Raw genomic sequence first — 17,427 nt, 5'->3', positions numbered from 1 at the left:
ATAAGTGTTATAAAGAAAATATTACAGAGTAATGGGATAAAGAATGCAATTAAGACTTGGAGAGACTAATGAACTTACCAAGCCACAGAGCCAGAGAGCAGTGCTGCTCTGACTTCCATCTCATGCTTTTTCTACTACATCATCTATTTACATTTGCTGTTTACTTACCTCTACATCTCATTTAGCACAGGACAGGATACGGCAAAGAGAAGGAGATGCGAAGAGTCCTTCCTGATGTTGCTCAGACACCAGATCAGCCGATCAGCAGCCCTAGATTCTGTCACCAGCTCTGCCTCTACCTCCCTTTTTTCCTCCACTCAAACTGACAGACTTGCCCAGCTGAGCTTCATACCAGTTCTTCAAAATTCTGAGTGCTGGAAAAGAGGCAAGATAATAAAGATGTCAAGATCTTAAACAGAAATTATGAAGAGCAGTGTGACAGCACAAAGCTATGCATAACTGCTAACAGGAAAAATTAATTAAAAAGAATCTTTAGCATCTAAATGTGAAGACTCCAGTGACTCAGATTTTCATTGGAATACTGAAGAAAAAATCATGAATATTTTAAATGGATATTCTATCCTACAGACACTTAATATTTTTAGGTAAATTTTTTTTAAAAAACTGTCATTAATTCAGTAGTTTATAGTATGCATTATGGCTTCACATAATGGAATAAATACAGTAATTCATTTACACATAAATATATACAATAAACTGAATAAAACAGAGAATACAAAACAGAATATAAGTATAGCTTGTAAGTATCAAAAAGAAAGTCATTTCTGAACAATGAGCACCCTTTGTACCCCAATTCTTGTTTTGAAATTCTATTCTCCACTAGAAAGAATCAGGACTCAACGGAGGAAAGACTGACCAAAAGTATGGAGTAGGAAATATACAAGATGACTCTGGGACATTTTGTCATAACAGACAACAAGGAAGTGATCAAAACCTCTGAAAAGGGGGACAACTAACCAAAAGAGCTTGGAAACCAACCCAAAGAGAGGCACCTATCTGTCAAATATAGAAAAATTTAAGTATCAATAAAGATACTAACTGTAGTGGACTTAAAGATATCAAATATATTTACATCATGACTTCATCAGGATTTTAAAAACCACTTGGTCACTACTGGAGAAACATTTGTGGATGAAACTATATTATACCTAGCTTCTGCCTTCAAATAATATGACAGAGGAAGTTGCTGAGGGTAGAAACAAAATAATATTGGCACGAGTTGTTAACTGTTGAAACTGGGTGATGGTACATGGATATACACTATCTACTTTTGCATTGTATTAAAATTTCCAAAATAAAAAGTTAAAGCAAAAGAATTCAGTTTTTTACCTTGGAAGTACTTTCAAAAAATTTCTGAAGAAAAATCTACAGTAAAGAATGCTGAAAGCCAAAAAAAAAATAGCATGAATGACAAGAATCCTGGTTATGATGCTATTAGACATAAACCACAGTTATATATTTAAATAATCAGAGAGGCAATGGTTTGACTATTCAAAACATCAAGGTAGCAGATGTAGACTAAGCTAGGCAGAGACACTGAATTCAAAATAATCAAAACTACGTTTTAAAGATATTCTTTCTGAAAATTCAGAATTTGTGAATCACTTTGTTACCTAATGGTTTAAAGGCAGACTCAATCAAAACTAGCATTCTAGTACAATGAGTCCTAAACAAAATTACAAAGCTTAAGTCTGTCTTCGGCTCCAGCCACCATTTCCACTATCATGTATCTACCCTTAAAGATATCTAGGATCTTCTTCCTCTTTCCCTTATTAAAACCTTTTAGGGAAGGATATGATAAGCACATATGCACACAGCTGTAAATGACTCAAATGATTTACCGCTGGACTCCTAAGTCCCTGTCTAACACTAACACTTAGGTAACTAAAGCAAGCATATCGCCAGCATTCACACATGAGCAGGTGTTCAATTACCAATAAAGCATAAGATCCACAACAGTGCTTATGGTAAAGATATAAGACAGAAGATTCACCTGAAAAAAAATTAGAGAAGAAAATAGGAAAAAATTTTATTGTACTATAAATTCTTTCTTACACAATGTATATTTTAACAATTAAATGCTATTAAACAATATAATATTGTGATAAAAGTAGTTTTAAAAGAATATATTACAACTCACTTTTTATATAGTAGATAAACTTAATCTAACAAAATGATTTGATGCAACAACTTTGATTTTGGAGAGTGACAGTTCTTCAAGCCTCCAAGTGAAACCTAAATTAAAATACTTAATATTTCCTAAGCTAAGCTTTCAGAAAATCAGTAAGTTAAAGGTGAATATGATTTACTGATGAATGTACCATATATTCCCTCACTATTTTCTTGACATTTTATTGCTAAAAAGGAATCAAACATGACAACAACCTGGTTTACTGCCATCTGGGATGATATTTAGTTGATACCAAAGCTAAATCTATAGAACCTAAGTATAAAGATAAAAGTTTAAAATAAACCTTTCATTTTCAAAAATTCACAAGTGCTCATCATCAGTGCTTTATTTAAAAAGTAAAAAACACGCCTTACGACTTCTCAGTATGCCTCTCAAGATCTCTCCATCTGGCTTCTCTTGCATTTTGCTTTTGAGCCATATGACCAAATGCATGTTTAATGCACAGAATATTGCCTAGCATATGGTAAGGGCTATTGATAGTAGCTATTTCATTATTAATACCAAGGTCTGATTATTAATGACATTAATATTAGCCATTATAATAGTATTGGGTATTACTATTATTATAATTATTCCTACCATTTTCATTAATGTTGACTGTTCTAATTATTTGTATTGATATTTTTTATCATTATCATTACCATCCATGCTACCATGTCCACTTTTGCTAAGAACTCAGAAGTATTTAAGCTTCAGGGACCATAAAGCCAAAAGTATAGTACCTAATCTTTTCAATAAATGGTATTAGAACAACTGGACATTTATATACCAAAAAAATGAATCTAGATGCAGACCTTACACCTTTTATTAAAATTAACTCAAAATGAATCGTAGACATAAGTGCAAAATGTAAAGCTACAAAATTCTTAAAAAATGACAGAGGAGAAAACCTAGATGACCTTGGATATGGAGATGACTTTTTAAATACACACCAAAGACATGATCTGTGAAAAACCTAACTGATGAGCCCGGACTTCATTACAATTTAAAACTTCTGCTCTGCTAACGACAATGTCAAGGCAACAAGAGGACAAGCCACAGGCTGGGAGAAAATCTTTGCAAAAGATGCATCTGATAAAGACTAATCCAAAATATACAAAGAACTTTTAAAACTCAACAATAAGAAAACAAACAATTCAATTTTAAAAACAGCTCAAAGACCTTAATAGAGAGTTCACCAGAAAAGATACTCAGATGGCAAATAAGCATACGAAAAGATGCTCAGCATCATAAGTTATCAGGGAAATGCAAACTAAAGTGACAATGAAATGCCACTATATATATCTATTGGAATGGCCAAAATCCAAAACTCTGACAACACCAAATTCTGGCAAGAATGTGGAGCAAAGGGAATTCTCACTCACTGCAAGTGGAAATATAATATTGTACAGCCACTCTGGAATACAGTTTGGTAGTTTCTAACAAAACTAAATACACTCTTACAATACAATCCAGCAACTCACTACTTGGTATTTACCAAAGGAGCTGGAAACTTAAGTCCACACTGAAACCTGCACACAAATGTTTATAGTAACTTTATTTGTAGTTGTCCAAATTTGAAAGCAACCAAGATGTCCTTCAGTAGATAAATGGAAAAATAAACTGTGGTACATCCAGACAATGTAGTATTATTCAGCACTAAAATAAAATGAGCTATCGAGCCAAAAAAAAAAAAAAAAAGGAAGACATCTAAATGGATATTCTTTTACTAAGTGAAAGAAGCTGATCTGAAAAGGCTACTTACCATACGATTACAACTATATGACATTCCGGAAAAGGCAAAACTGTGGAGACAGTAAAAAGATCAGTGCTCGCCAGGGATTGAGTGGAGCGAGGGATGAATAGGTCTTTAGGGCAGTCAAACTATTCTGTATGATACTACAATAGATACACATCATTATACATTATCCAAAACCATAGAATATACAACACAAAGAGTGAATTCTAATATAACTGTAAGGACTTTGTGTGGTTATGGCGGATCAATGTAGGTTCATCAATTTAATGAATACACCACTGTGATACAGGATGTCAATAATGGGGAGATTGTAGAATAGGGCGTACAGGAAGTATACAGAAACTCTGTACTTTCTGCTTGATTTTCTGTGTGCCTCAAACTGCTCTGAAAATATAGTTTATTAATTAAAATTTTAATACAGCATTGTAGTTTTAAGTCAAAGGTATTTAGAGTAAAATGACTTATTTTCAAGATATGAGCTATGAAATTTATGTCTTCTGAGGCTTAGTTGCTTTATTTTTTTAAATGAAAGATACGTTTCAGAAAATATTATTAACCACTGGTACTAGAGTTTCACTTAGGGAACTTTCTTCATTTAGGAAAATGTCTTGGTAAAATTCCATGAGGGTTGAAGGTGAGACCTTGAGAGTGAGGTATAGAAGGAGACTACAATATAAGGAAAGTATTATCTCAGACAACTTTAATACATTTTTCATTTTATCCTGATCAAAAAATCTGTATAGCTACAAAGAAATACAAGGTAAAAATCATGTACATTCAAATGTTATAAAAGATGGTCTGAATCTTGCATCATCAGTGTCTCATCCATAGTGGGCCCTCAATAAATGTTTAATTCATAAGTAGATTACTGAAAGAACATATAATGTAATTTTCCTTGTTTTTTGGTTTTTTGCTAGTCTGGAAGTAAAAATTATATATACAAACACTGCTTTACACCTTCTGTGTCACATTTTTCTGAATACATGGATGATCATGCTCTTTTACCAAACATTTGATGGAGTGGGAATCCATCAATCTGAATTGGAGAAAATATTTGGAGTAATGGGAATCTTATGGTTTGAAACCTTTTGAAGTGTTAATGGGCTTTTGCTTCAGGAAGGAAAATAAGTACTTGTCAACTTAGGTCAGATCAAGCATTTCAAGAGTAATGTTCATATAACGCTTGGTGAGATAAAAAAAGGAAAAGCCAGAACAGAATATTTCTTACAAAAGCTACCTTGCTATAATAAGGAATAAATACAATAAATTAGGCTCTAAAGTAAGTCAGAGGTATGCATAAGATGCATGAAATGAAACTAAAGTTCTCAATACTGTCCCTCTGCTTTTTAAAGAAAGTCTGATGATTAAAGCATTAACTCTTTCACTTTTAAATACTGTATTCAGAGGGAAGATCACGCTATAGAGGTATCAAAATATGAAGGCTAAACACACCTAGAATAAAAGGTAGATGAGGAATCTGAGATTAAGTGAGATGGGTGACTCGTCCAATTTCAAAGAGCTCATCAGGAGCAGATTCAGAAGGAAGAATGCAACAGGACCAAGAATTCCACTGTTTCTTTCCCAGACTCCAAAGAATCCTAATATAACACAAGCAGGTTGGCAATATAGACTTAACCTCAAGAATTGTATGATTTCAGAGATAAGAATTTTTCTTTGTTCAAATAAGTCTCCTGCATAATATTGCCTAAATTTTATTCAATAGGAAATAGAAACTTTAACAGAGAAGACAAGATTAAAAGGCCATAGTTAACACATTAGTGTGAGTGTTCTCACACACAAATGAAAAATGAAATCTCTTGATAGAGATAATTGACTAGGTATCAGGAAGAGTATGTGTACCTGAAGGGTAAGAATGAGGTCTCTGAAGGAGGAAAAAGTGACAATGCAGTGAATTCTCAATTTTGCCCTGCACCAAAATCTGTGTAGAATACTGATTAGAAGCTTAAACTTGAGAGTGAGAATTTCACTCAGATAATACCTAGATATATGACCAAGGCAAGTCACTTAAACTTTCTGAGCCTTACTCTTCTCATCTTTAAAATGAGGACATTAATATCTATCTTAAATAGTTGTGTGAGGATGAAGAGTTTATATATGGAAAGAATCTGGCACAATGCCTGGCATATAATAAACAGTTAATACATGTTTGTTATTAGCATCACTTCACATATCTGTTGAACACATTGACTTCTTATGAGTAAATATGTTTAAAAGTCTCATTCATCAGTGTTCAGCAAAGAATGTAAGTTTCAGCAATGTTATTATAGGCCTTTCAAATTAGATCATAGTCTATTTTGATTTCTATAAAAACATAGTCCCCAAAAGTAAAACTGCATCATACTTCTTGAAAATCTGTTTTGAGTAATGTGTGATGAAATGGATGTGCGAAATCAATGTGTTCATCACTTTATTACAGATATATAAAATATTAAAAAAAATATTAAAAATATATTAAAAATCAGTCATTTCACTAAAATCTGGTAAAATACTAAGAAACAAGCAGTATTGCTTTAGGATACCTATAACGGAGAATAACACTAAAAGCAGATGAATAAGGAAATTTTTCTTGGCTTCCTGGTTTCTGAATTCTTTCCGCAATGAGACAAGAACCTACTCTCCAGTAACATGAAAAGTCAGCCTTTGCTAGTTTCTGCTGTGGTTAAAAAGCAACCCCCAAATCCTGTTCTTTAAAAGAATGAAGGTTTATCTCTGGTCCACATCACATCATAAACTGACTGCAGATTGACTGTTACTCTGTCCCACACATCTTTTTTCCAGGATCCAAACTAAAGGAACAGCCCCTGTCTGTGATGTACCCTTCTTGTGACAGAGGAAAAACAACGATGGAACAATTGATGGCAGGTAAAGTTTCTGCTTAGACTAGATAGATAGATAGATCAATCGATCAATCAATCGATAGATCATACTCACATTAGCCAAAGAAAAGCACATGGCCAAACTGGGGCTGGGAAGCATAACCCTTCTATAGGAAAGACCATGAATACTTGGGAAAAATAATACAACCTAGAACAGGGACTAGGGAGGAGCAAGTCTTTTAAAACATATCTATTAAAATCATGTGAAAAACCACACTTTTTAAGTATGTAACTTACAAAGTAACATGCAATTTGGGGAACTACTGCTTAAAAATATTACTTTAAGGTCTCTGAAGTCACTAAACAGTCTGAAGAAGTTTTTAGTCACCATGATGGGATAGCAACTCATGTTTTTCATATATGAACTCGCCAATTCAGAAGTGTTTTGTGTACAATAAGCTATAAATATATGTATTTTCCTAAATTTTAATACAGTATATATGCCTTTCCATACTCAGTGCACAGATGGCTCCTTAAGAGAGCCATTTTTAATTTTTTTAGCAAATGGAGGAATTTTTAAAACAATATTTCTTGTAGCATAAGCTTTATGCACTTGAACCTAATCATTTTTTTTCTGCTTCATTAAAATGTGAATTTAGGAGATCGTGATTAGTTTTAAATACCAAGGGGAACATCAATATTTAGGTGTCATAAAAATCTTGTAATCATATGTCATATAATTCTAGATTGGTCCAAGGAGTCTGTAGATGATATTATATAATGAAACCATTCTCTTCCAAATTGACCATAGAACAATAGGCCAAAAATGCACAATTTAGGTATCTTCAATTAGTAGCAAAAGGCATAATTGCACATTTCGTGCATTATGAATAAATGTTCTGACTCTAAATTTAAACTTTGAAGAGTTGTGGCAAACAGCCACAAAAGTTAAGAAACAGTTCCACTGCTATGTCTTCTCTCTAGAAATCAAGGTTTCTTTTTTTCCATCTTTAATATATCATACTTTATTGTTTTTACATTTGACATTTATACTATTTCACACTTCCCATTTCACAGCTGATAGATTTTATTTCCCATTTTCCACTTCATATTTTTATTCCCATTTCATACATTTTAAAAGCTTACACAGTATAATACCATTTGCCCATCCCATCCTTAGAAATCAGGATTTCTCATTGCTCTCCCTATTCTGTCAGGAGACTGCAGTCTGCTGCTCTTTGTGTCAAGGGGCCATTATAGTTCAGCTTCTAAGAGACCCACAGCAAATCAACGGGAGGAGTCACCCCTATAGTGATTGCAATTTTATAGAAGTGAGTCACTGTTTTCATCCTACTTAAGAAAAGTACTTATTTTGATAATGAAAGAAAAAGAAACTATCTTTCTGAGAAACTATATTGCTTTATTTTCTACATATCTTTATTACTCTTTAATTAAAGCCTATATGGTAGGATACAAAGAGATGAATTAAAGAACTGAGTTTTTCATTGGTTCAATTTATGTTGAAATTTTCTTAGGAGGGTTAATTATTTTTAAGTATTATGACTCTACCTAAAAGATAAGGCAATTTTATCCATCAGACACTATAGCTATAGTGCTTAAGGCCTACATTTACTCAATGAAAAACTTTTCTTTAATCTTTCTTACCCAAAACTCTTTTCCTGTTCCTTCAAAAACAGAGAGAGGGAGGGAGAGAGAGAACCAATTTTGAAACCAAACAATTCTATGATATAAATCAAGACTGTAATAATTAATCAGGGATTTTTTTTTTTTAAGGTCAGAATCACCTAATACCCACTTTGGCCTTAAGAATGTCATTAGCATAACAACCATAGAATGTTTAATTTTAATAATGTAATTTTTTGGTAAATCTTCCAAGAATAAAAAGTTGCAAAATATATTCTCAGTCACCTAGTGTGTCAGCTATTAAATAGGTTGATAGTTACAAGCAAATTAAAGGCCAGGGAACATTTCTCCAAAATGATGGCTTTGTTTTGAATAGTTCATCTAAAGCCCAACTCTCTTCTACCAAAAATAAAATAGTTGGGCTAGTTCTCTACTCCTAATTTGTGACCCTAAAGCTATGCCATTTGCATTAAGAGCAAGCCTAGCCTTCAGTTCTGTGTAGCATGGTGGGTGAAGGGTAGAGTGGAGAAATGACAGGGGAGAAGTACAATTGCTGGATCAAATAGTACCTCCATTTTTAATTTTTTGAGGAACTTCCATAACAGCTACACCATTTTACATTCCCACCAACAGTTGCATTCTAATTTTAATATTCAGTATGTTTATAAGATAAACAAGGTCTGGGGATATAATATACAACATGATGACTATAGTTTTTAAAAATATGGTTATGTTAAACATGATCTGTCTCTTTCTATTATCACTTAACAATCTGTATTTAGCTTTATTAGTTTTTCTTTATATCATCTGATTTGTATACTTTCCCCCTGAATTCCCCCCAATCTGCTTCATGTATCTAATCTCCTTTCTATGATGGAAGTGGAAAACAAGGTAACATTTTTCTTTTCTTAAAACCCTATGTTTTCTAACCATCAAATGTTATCTCTGGTTTCTCTAGCACAGTGTGTTAAATTCTCTTTTGGTGCTTTGAATATAAAGGACATTATTTCCTTTTCACGAAATGACATCTTGAATAATCCATTTTCTTTCAAACTTGCAACATATTATTACCTTCCTGGGAGTGACTGCCCATCATCTTTAAAGTAACCATAGCATTCAAATATTATTTACTTTGGTAAATCCAATGTCTTTGAACAATGTCTCTGTTTTTGTTTTACATACTGGAAAGTGACTGATTCCTATGTTTTCAATAAACAAGGGTAGATGTGCATTTCAACACACTATAGTGGATTTCTGAAGTCTATATTCTACACAAAAAAAGTTAAATTTCCTTTGAAAACTGAGACCAGGAATAATTAGATTTCCTTAAGAAAAATAAACCTTTTATTGCTAACTTAGTTTGGGGTCACTGTATTTCAGGCTCTTGCGTGGCTTCCCTTAGCACATGAGTTCAAAATGTTAGTTTTCTGATAAGAATTATAAATATTTTATTACAAGTTTATAAATGTTGAATATGTAATTATATGAATATTGATCTTTGCCATTGAAGACTCTCAGTAAGAGCCTTCTATTTACAAAGTACCACCGAAGGTGGAGCTGCAAAGAAGATTCCAGACTTGTATCTCCAGCTAAATGATCTCTCATAAGTGCAATGTTTGTCTCCTGAACCTGGTGATGTGAATGTTTGCCCCCCCCATGTCTATTCTCCCTAAACAATAATAATAACGCTATCCTCCATCTACAAAGAAAATGTAGCACATGACTTTGAAGATTTTTCTTCAGAAGTTGTGACAGGTTTTTTCTGATTTGCCCCTTCCTGAGCTGTGTAGTATGGTAGCCATTATATAAATTTGGCTGTTGAACACTTGAGATTAGGTTAGTCTGAATCAAAATATGCTGTCAATGTAAAATACACACTAATTTCAAAGAATCAACATGAAGGAAAGAATGTAAATAATACTGATTACATGTTGAAATTTTAATGTTTTGGATAGACTAGGTTAAATAATTAATTATTAAAATTAATTGCACCTCGGTTTTTTTTAAACTTTTTTAATGTAACTACTAGAGAGTTTAAAATTACGTTTGTGGCTTGCATTATATTTCTATTGAACAGCACTGGTCTAGTCTCTCTTGGATCCTAAATGGTTACACAAGTATAGGTAACAAACATGTGACTTAAGTTAGGGGTATCACATGTTACAATGACAGAGGGTAAAATTAATAGGCCAGTAAATGGATTAAATATGTGATATCAAAATCTGTAACTGGATATTGACTAGATGTCTTGTGGTGATTCCCAATATATACAAATATCGAATCATTACACTATATACCTGACACTAGTATGTTATGTAAAGTGATTAAGATGAAAGTGGAACATTTTCCTCATAGGCAGATGACTAGTGAGATGGCTGACAGTGTAGATAAAATTGTTAGGTATACATGAAAATCATTAAGCTAATTTGGCTGTAAATGAGATAGAAATCAAGACATATCAAGAGATAGGTAAAAACTTCTGGAACAACTTAAAAGAAACCGTGAGGTTCACAGATTTGAAGCTTTAATTTTATATGAAAGATCACCTTGGGCTCTAAATTGCTGACACAAATGATCAAATTTCTTGCAGTGGCCATTGAATTGTGCAATAGGTTTCAGTAGGGAAGTCTAGAAGCAAACAGACAGGAAAGCTATCTAGAAGGATGGTAACTATGATAGTGAAAAGGGGCAGATCCAATGAGGCTAGTCATTTGCTATTTTTTTTCCCTATTTTTATATTCATTCTATTCATTGCATCTCAGGAGAACTTCCGTTATCATGTTAGTTAGTATTCCTGACTACTAAATTTTATGAACATGTTTCTGAGAAAATATAATTTGTTTTCTTTTTCAGTTCTATTACCATTCTCAGAATATTATTTATCTGACAACCTTCCTTGGACAATCTTTAATGTTCTCACAATATATGATAATTTCTAAGTTTAATGTGACTTGAACATGTTTCTAAAAGTTTGGGGGGAAAAAAAGATTACATGTCTTAACTCCATTCTTAGGGAGACATGACTTGACTTAAACCTTTTCCTCTACCACGTACTGTCCCTTATCTGGGTGAATGGCAGTTTCAGGTAAGCAGTTTTCCCCTATGCTCTGTTAGATACCATGTAAGAGTTTTATTCCATCAGAGCTTCCCTACTACCTTATTCAGAGATAATCCTCAAAGTCAAGGCTGTCTCAGCTCCAAAAGTGTTGCAGGACTATACAAGACCATTGGAAGTTGAGTGCTTACTTAAATTTTTACTATGTCTCAAGCAGTGTGCTGTACACCTTCCCATAATCATCCTGTGTATCCAGTTATCTGATTTGTCAACTGGAACCTTGCGCTCTCTTTGAGAAAGGCTCAAAGATGTAGGGAAGGAGAGTAAAAATGGTAGATCTTTTAGAATGTGTTTGAACTTAAATGACTACCAATTTAAAACAAGCAGATATATTTATAAGTCAACATATATGAACCCCATGGTAATCATAATAAATCAAAAACCTACAATAGACACACAAAAAAAGATAGAAAGGAGCACAAGAATATCACTAAAGAAAATCATCAAACCACAAGAACCTAAAAGAAGAAAAGAACAGAGAACTACAAAAACAATCAGAAAACAAGTTAACAAAATGGCAACATGTACATATATCTATCAACAATAACTTCAGATATCAATGGACCAAATGTTCCAATCAAAAGACATAGGGTGGCTAATTGGATTTTTTTAAAATGACCCATTTACACACTGCTTTTAAGAGAGTCACTTAGACTGGATTTAGTCACTTAGATTTCAAAATTGTAGAATAGATAAACAAGATTATACTGTATAGCACAGGGAAATATACACAAAATCTTATGGTAACTGACAGAGAAAAAAATGTGACAATGAGTGTGTATATGTCCATGTATGACTGAAAAATTGTGCTGAACACTGGAACTTGACACAACATTGTAAAATGATTATAGATCAATAAAAAATGTTTTAAAAGGAGTCACTTCAGAGCTAATGGCACACATAGACTGAAAGTAAGAGAACAGAAAATGGTATTTCATGCAAGTGGAAATGACAAGAAAGTAGGGGTAGCAATACTCATTTCAGACAAAAAAGACTTTAAAACAAAGTCTATAAAAAAGACAAAGGCAATACATAACGATAAAGAGATCAATAAAAGAAGAGATTATACCACTTGTTAATATGTGTGTACCTAATATAGAAGCACCTGGATATATAAAGCAAATATTACTAGACATAAAGGGAGAAATTGACAGTAACACAATTATAGTAGTAGACTTTAACACCCCACTTACATCAATGGATAGATCATCCAAACAGAAAATTAATAAGAAAACAGTCTTAAATGACATATTAGACAAATTGGAGTTAATAAGTATCTACTGGACATTCCATCCAGAAACAGCAGAGTACACATTCTTTTCTAGTACACATGGAATGTTCTTCAGCATAGACCACAAGCCAGGCCACAAAACAATTCTCAACAAATTTAAGAAGATAGAAAGTATATCAAGCATATTTTTCTAACCACAATGGTATGAAACTAGAAATCATTTACAGGAGGAAAATGGGAAAAAACACAAACACAAGGAGTCTAAGCAACAAGGTACTAAAAAACCAATTGGTCAATGAAGAATCCAAAGAGGAAATCAGAAAATACCTCTAGACAAATGAAAATAGAAACACAATTTTCCAAAATCTATCAAATGCAGCAAAAGCAGTTCTAAGAGATAATTTTATAGTGATACAGGCCTACCTCAAGAAATAAGAAAAATCTCAAATAAACAACCTAACTTACTATCTAAGGGAATGAGAAAAAGAGCAAAGTCCAAAGTCAACAGAAGGAAGGAAATAATAAGATCCGAGAGAAAATCAACAGAATAGAGAACAAACCAACCAACTGAAAAAAATTAATGAAACCAGAGATGGTTTTTCAAAAAGATAAACAAAATTGACAAATCTTTAGCCAAGCTCATCAAGAAAAAAGAGAAAACCCAAATAAAATAAGAAATAAAAAGGAAGAAATAACAATTGATATCACAGAGATACGAAGAACCATGAGTACTATGAACAGTTATATGCCAAGAAAAAAAAGAACCACCTAGAAAAAATGGATAAATTATAAATTTCTAGAAACACACTCTTTCAAGACCAAATAAAGACACGACAAAGAAAATTACAGGCCAGTTTCTCTTATGAATAAAGATGCAAAAATCCTTAACAAAATATTAGCAAACTGAATTCAGCAATATATAAAAAGGATCATACACTATAATCAGCTTGGATTTATTTCAGGGATGCAAGGATGGTTCTATACCTGCAAATCAATCAACATGATACGCCGCATTAACAAAAGGAAGAATGAGCAGACCCAGAGGGCATAAGCAAGCTGAATGAGGAGGTTATCCTATACTTCCACGCCACCCACCAAAGCTGCACTAGACCACCATTCTCAGCTTACACCAATGGTTATATGGAAGTAGTTATACGAAGAGCTAAAGGAGAAGGAAAAAGCCTGAGGTTTTATGGGTAGGTGCATGGGTAGACTGGTTCAATAAACAGATTTCAGTTGGAAATGAAAAGCAGCTGCATGACAAAATCATTCAATTGAATTACAGTGAAAAGTAAAATTTTCTCAAAGTGTGAAACTTTGACCTGTGCACCTGATGATCCACTTTGTGTGGAGCTCTATAAATTCCTTAAGGCTGAAAGCCATGCAAGTCAGCTTTGAATTCTCCTCTATTATCAGTCAACCTACTAACACATTAGAAAAAGGTGGGCGAGATGTTATGATAAGGATACAGGAATATCTTATAGAACTCCTGATTATATTGTATGATCCTGAAACCAGGCCTAAGGAAATCTATAAACTTAGATTGGAATTGCATTTGGACTCAATCTCATCTCTGTTCCTCTCAGAATGTATGATTTCCTTTCTCTCTCTCATTCTCTCATTTTCTTTCCTTTTCTCTATACACTGACACATTGAGATATTTTGCTTCTCTACTAGAAATGGTATGTGAAAAATGGCAAATCTGTGTCTCTCCAGTTTATATATATGTATTTATATACACAATAAAATGTACATATTCATATATATATATATATGAATGTATGTCATGGTCTAACACCTGAGAGACTGAATTTTTAAAATCTGGTGTATAGATTCCTATGAATAAAAAACAAAAACAAAAACAAAAACATCTCTAACTGGCCCAGCTTGAATCAGATGCCTACTCTGGGTCCAATCAAATTGCATAAAGTATAGAGTCAATTGTGGTTGCCAGCGGGATGGGGGGGGGAGGGATAGACTGGGAGTTCAAAATTTGTAGATACTGACAGGCAAATGTAGAATAGATAAACAAGATTATATGGTACAGCACAGGGAAATACATACAAGATCTTGTGGTAGCTCACAGTGAAAAAAAAAAGTGACAATGAATATATGTTCATGTATTTGTGCTCTACACTGAAATTTGACACAACACTGTAAAATGACTATAATTCAATAAAAAATGTTTAAAAAATAAATAAATAAAAGTGTAAAAAAAAAAAGTCATGCTATTCAAAAATGGTTGCTAAAGGCTCAGCGCTGACTCCGAGGGAGAATTAGGTCATTGTGAGCTGGGAAAAAATAGATATACTCTATCATTCTCTTTCATTTTCCCAGTTACACAGACTGGAAACTTCAGTCAGCTTTGGTTTATCACTTCTCTTTTATCTACTATACAGTTCTGTTACCATGAACTAACTATTCCATTTTTCTTCCAAAATTACTTTCATCTATTCCATCGCCTTCCTATTGCCTTTACATTTTCCAAAAATGATAATTCATAAAAAGGATATTTCATTATGGTCAAATTTGTATTTTTAACTATTAAGTAAGGATAAAAATTTTTTCTCATTTTATAGACTATTAATAGTTCTGTTTTATTGGCTTGTGTTATGGGCTGAATGATCCAAATTCATATGTTAAAGTGCTAACCCCCAATATGACTATTTAGAGATAGGGCCTATAAACAGAAGACTAAGGTTAAATTAGGTCATTAGGGCAGAGCTCTTATTCAATAGAACTGATATTCTTATAAGAGGAAGAAACACCAGGGATGCTTGCACACATAGGAAAGGCCATGTGAGAAGGCTGTCTGCAAATCAAGGAAAGAGACCTCAAGAGACACTAAACCTGGCAACACAGTGATCTTGGATTTACAGTCTCCAGAGCTGAGAAAACAAGTTTCTGTTCAACCACCCAATCTGTAGTCTTTTGTTATAGCAGCCCTGGCTGACCAATGATTTGCCTCTGTGTTCATTATCCATTTTTCTTTTTTTTTTTTTCTGGTAAGATTTCTCAGAACATTAAACCTATTAGCTTGTCATGCAAATATTTTCACAATTTATTTGCTCCCACACACACACACTTTTTTTTGCTTTATATACTTAAGTTGTTTTAGTTCAGACCTTTCCTTATGATTGCTGCATTTAACACTGTGCTTAAAGTCCTTCCCATTCCCAGAATTATATTTATATTCACCCATGTTTCCTTCCTATTCTTTTTTTTGTCTCATTTGAATTTTATTTTTAGTGCATGATATAAGACCCAGAGCAATGCTTTTTTTCACACAGCCAACGAATTATCCTTGTACCACTTCCTCATTTTTCCATTTATTTGAAATCTATTTTTATCAAATCCTAAGTACTCATATGCACTTAAAGCTCTTACTGTTTTGTTTTGTTTTACTTATAACATGCATTCATTCAATAGTGCATTTTGGAGACTAAAACTGTTCCACATTTATCATTTAGGGAAAGAGAATTTTCCACCAAATTTAAGTAACATTATTTCGGGTGACTCAAATTTTAAAAAAAAAAAATTATAGTGGGAAAGCTTTAAAAGCTTTTAAATTAAAATAATAAATTAAAGAACAATTAACAATTATTTTTAGTCAACAATAAACATCAAGATAAACATATACAAAACTACCCAATAATGAGCCAAATGAAAGAGGAAGGGGTTACCATCTGTTTTAGTTGAATGATCTCACTAATTAAAAAGAAAAGAAAACTGTTAAACTACCTGAGGGTTGCAGTTGGCTTTTTCAGACTCCTTTCAAGAGAACAGTTGTCCTTTTTTTTTTTTTTTTAATTAGTTATCCAAAAAGATTTTTTCCTTCACGGACAGACAGTAGGGCTAACTTTACGGATCATTATTTCATTATTCCAGTGGTAAGAAAAAAATCTACTTAATGGGGGGATCACTGGGTTGAAGAAGGGCACAGACAAGACCTAAGTTGTACAGGGCCTGCAATGACCACGTAGAATGTGCTTTGATGCCGCTTGAGTTTCTCCTGTCCATAGTCAAGGCCAGAACCATTCCAGCAATTGTACAGAAAATTCGAGAGGGCTGGAAATGACGCCAAAGCTTTAGCTATTACTACTATTTGCTATCCATTATTTTCCGCTCTCCATACGGCAAGCACTTTATAACCACATTGCACATGTGAAACATATCAATACGGCTGTAGAGACTATGAAACTGAGATTCCAGGAATCACAAACTCCCAAGGTAAAACTGATAAGAGTTCATTCCAATAGAAATTTCTCGTTATCTATGGCGCTGTGGGGTCAAAAAAGCTGTGCCCAATGTACCGGTAAAGTCAGACAAAAATAAAGACAATCGCAGACCGGCGTCTGGAAAACACGAAAGAGTCCGGCGGGCCTCTAGAAACTTCCGAGGTGGGCAAGGTGCAAACACGGAGGGCATGGAAAGGTGGGGTTCACCAAGAGGGAGGCCGCAGAGAAAACTCGCTACGATTTTTGAAGGCCGTAAAGAAACAAGTTAGAAACCAGAACAACGCGCTCAGCCAACAACTTGTAAAGGAGATGCAGCAAAATCCTCCACAAAGTCTCTCGCTCGTGTCCTCAAGAAGCTCGCGGGCCGGCAAGCCCGTCCCAGCATTCTTTGCGCCGCGCGGGAGAAAGCCCT

General features: G+C 33.6%; 1 long non-coding RNA gene across 1 annotated transcript in view; it reads right to left on the bottom strand.

The window, feature by feature from the left end:
• Nucleotides 1-17,390, bottom strand: part of LOC116154326 (uncharacterized) — a 236,851-nt gene extending 219,461 nt beyond the window's left edge. The window contains exons 1-2 of the long non-coding RNA XR_004138147.2: nt 16,519-17,390; nt 169-374 (exon numbers count right to left, since the gene is read on the bottom strand). This is a non-coding gene — a long non-coding RNA (uncharacterized LOC116154326). The remainder of the gene's footprint in view (nt 1-168; nt 375-16,518) is intronic.
• Between the last annotated feature and the right edge of the window lie 37 nt (nt 17,391-17,427).

Source organism: Camelus dromedarius, chromosome 6 (assembly GCF_036321535.1).
Source record: "Camelus dromedarius isolate mCamDro1 chromosome 6, mCamDro1.pat, whole genome shotgun sequence".
In the NCBI taxonomy this organism is placed as follows: domain Eukaryota; kingdom Metazoa; phylum Chordata; class Mammalia; order Artiodactyla; family Camelidae; genus Camelus; species Camelus dromedarius.
Note: the sequence above shows the minus strand (reverse complement) of the source record. Positions and strands in the feature narration are given on the sequence as shown.